Raw genomic sequence first — 3,502 nt, 5'->3', positions numbered from 1 at the left:
GGCTCAATAATCCACCCTCCTGAAAGTACTGGAATTATAGGTTTGAGCCACCTCACCCAGCCCCCATTCTTTTATTTTTTTTTTGAGACAGAGTCTTCCTCTGTCACCCAGGCTGGAGTGCAGTAGTGCAACCTTGACTCACTGCAACCTCTGCCTCCGGGGTTCAAGTGATTCTCCTGCCTCAGCGTCCCGAGTAGCTGGGATTACAGGTGCCTACCACCATGCCTGGCTAATTTTTGTATTTTTGGTAGAGACCAGGTTTCACCATGTTGGTCAGGCTGGTCTTAAACTCCTGACCTCGTGATCTGCCCGCCTCAGCCTTCCAAAGTGCTGGGATTACAAGTGTGAGCAACCGCACCTGGCCCCCATTCTTTGTTTGTTTGTTTGTTTATTTATGGTAGATAAAGGCTTGTTTTATTTTAATGGTTGATCTGTGTAATCACTAAGGCCAGTATGTACAAAGGGGGAGCTTTCACTTCTTGGTCTCTTCCTCCTTAGACGAAGTCTTGATGATCTCCTTCTTGGCCTAGATGTGCTCTTCACAGTGATTGTGTGCTTCCTTGGTCTTAGACCTGCGGGCCTTAGCCTGGTCAGCCAGGAACTTCTTGTGGGCCTCGTCTGCCTTCAGCTTATGGATGCATTCCATGAGAATCTGCTTGTTTTTCAACACATTCCCCTTCACCTTCAGGTACAGGCTATGATATGTGTGGTGAACAATCTTAGATTCACGGTATCAGCAGCCGGCGCAGAATCCTCATTCTCCTCATCCAAGTTAACCTTCTCTGGCATTCAGCCTGTACCCTTTCACTTACCTATGCCCATGTGCCTGCCCTTCCAGCAGGCCAAGGTGTTTTTCTGGTGTCAAGTCTGGGAATGGACAGTCACAGGTTTGCAGATGATCAGCCCATTTTGATCAACTTCTGGATCTGCTGACATGAGTTGGCATTGGTGATTTCATTGGTCTCATTGGGGTCCAACCAGACCTTCTTCTTGCCACAGCAGAGGACACTAGAGGCGAGCCTCTTCTGAAATCTGAGCATACTCATGGCTGCAGCCACAGCAGCGAAAGGAAAGAGCTTCCCATTCTTAGTTTAAAATCAGTTTGGCCAAAACCTTTGGACCTTCCTTTAAAAAAAAAAAATTAATCACTGCTTTTAATTTTTTCGGGTGAGCCTCTGTTTCATGCTAACTTCATGACAAAATGTTATAGGTTTCTAATTTAATTTCACCATATTACTTTGATTTTGTAAACATTTCATTATGGGAAGCCTTAATGAAGGGGCAAGATACACTGATTTCTTCCTGTCAACAGGTGAAGGGACCAGGTTGTGTTTGCTGTTTGCTTGCTGCAGCCCTATAGGAGAGGAATGGGAACTCACCACCATATTTCCACCCCTGATGGGCCACTTCCTTAGGGGTGGAATTATGCTCCTATCTGCTGTTCCATTTGCTGTGTCTGCCTCACAGTGGATTTACTTAATAATTGACATCTCTGTACCACTCCTTGCCAGAAATCCTTGGAGAGGGAGTGCAGGGAGTCCTGAATTCCTGGGAACACTCCACTGCCTTCTTCACCCACAAAAAAACCCATTTATCTAAATGTAAAATTGACCAAGACATCAATACTTCATTTTTATGTTATTCTTTGCCTTCCTTCTCCAAATGACATTCTAGCCATTCAAGGAAATTAAAACAAAGTTGTATACTCCTTGGCAAATGTAATTATTTCCTGGGCTAAATGTCACACAGTGATTTAATTGGTGTGTCATTGTGTGTGTATGTGTGTTGGCATGTGTGTGTGTGCTTTAATGGAAATTCCATGTGTTATCTTTGGGAAACTAGGAAAGAGAGTCTTCTAGATTTATTGCTTATAGTTTAAGGACAGACTGCTGGCTTCCATCCAAATAGTAGAGAGATGTAAAGTTACAGAGATCATTAGTGTTTGAATATATCCTTCCGATTGCTTGCTATTTTAAAATTAGTTTGGCAAAAGGTAAAAGTCGGAACTGACAGTGAATTTTTTTCTCTTTGAAACTTGTAACATTCATCAGAATAAACTTGTGGGGAACTTGGCATCATGTAAGTGATGATGTCCTTTGCTTTATACCAACATCTTAATTTTGAAGTGGAATGAGTTTTGCTGTGGCTGGAGTAGCAGTCAGAGGTGTAGATTATTCATTTTGGAAAGTTGGAATTTTAGATTATCCTCCACAGTGGCTCATACACAGATATTTAAAAATATATCCAAAACCTAACTCAGTTTTGTGTGTTGACCACAAATACCATACTCTGCAAAGGCAGTTGAGCAGGAGTGGGAAAATCAGCTGTTTTCTTCATCTAGTGGATACTAATGAGTATTTTCCTCCACAGTCAATGATGGAAAAAAAAAAAAAAAAGAAATAATTAGCCACATCCTAGTTCACTTTTTATCTTGATTCAGTGTAACTGACTTGGCTGCAGACATGACTGTTGTCACCTGTGATCTGAAAAGTGATAGATACTTCTCTCTTGGTGAGTTTATGTGCTTAACAGCATAAGTGGTTGCCTTTTATGTTGCTACTTTGTAAAATTCATGAATCGCAACATCTTGGACACAGTGTTCAATTACTGAGTTGTAACAAATACTGCCTATAAAGGATTACAGTTGGATGGCACAAATCCAAGAATTCTATTTAAGATGGAGATTTTACCTCAACCACTTCCCTCCCCCATTAGAATTTTTGTTTTGTTTTGTTTTTTTGTTATTTTGTTGTTGGTGGTGGTCTTTTTTGAGGAGTCTGACTCTGTCACCCAGGCTGGAGTGTGATGGCACGATCTCTGCTCACTGCAACCTCCGCCTCCCAGATTCCAACGATTTTCTTGCCTCAGCCTCCTGAGTAGCTAGGATTACAGGCACATGCCACTATACCCGGTTAATTTTTTTTTTTTTTTTTTTTTTTGTATTTTTAGTAGAGACTGTGTTTTATCATGTTGGCCAGGCTGGTCTCAAACTCCAGACCTTGTGATCCGCCTGCCTCGGCCTCCCAAAGTGCAGGGATTACAGATGTGAGCCACCAAGCCTGGCCCTTGTTTTGTTTTTGAGACCGAGACCGTGCCTTGCTCTGTCACCCAGTTTGGAACGCAGTGGTGTGATCCTGACTCACTACAATCTCAACCTCCCTGGCTCAAGGGATCCCCCTGCCTCAGCCTCCCGAGTAGCTGGGACTACAGGTATGTACCATCATGACTGACTAATATTTTTGTACTTTTTGTAGAGATGGGTTTCACCATTTCGGCCAGGCTGGTCTTTAAACTCCTGGGCTTGAGCAATCCGCTGGCCTCAAGCAACCTGCTGACTTCCAGCAATCCGCTGGCCTCTGTCTCCCAAAATGCTGGGAGTACAGATGTGAGCCACTGTGGCTGGCCTGAGTTTTGTTTTTAATCACCAAAGTAAAAGCACTCTCTATCGTTCAACAGATGTAGCATTAAGCTATCAAGCTATTCAGTAGAGTTGGACTATAAA

The 3,502-nt window shown here is 42.9% G+C and overlaps 1 pseudogene; it reads right to left on the bottom strand.

Moving 5' to 3' along the window:
• Positions 1-472: 472 nt before the first annotated feature.
• Positions 473-1,046, bottom strand: LOC105722939 (large ribosomal subunit protein eL19-like; annotated as a pseudogene).
• Positions 1,047-3,502: the final 2,456 nt, after the last annotated feature.

This window comes from Aotus nancymaae, unplaced genomic scaffold, assembly GCF_030222135.1.
Source record: "Aotus nancymaae isolate 86718 unplaced genomic scaffold, 86718_ANA_hifiasm-v0.15.2.pri h1tg000067l, whole genome shotgun sequence".
Lineage (NCBI taxonomy): Eukaryota > Metazoa > Chordata > Mammalia > Primates > Aotidae > Aotus > Aotus nancymaae.
The sequence above is the reverse complement of the archived record's forward strand: the minus strand, read 5'-3'. Positions and strand labels throughout refer to the sequence as shown.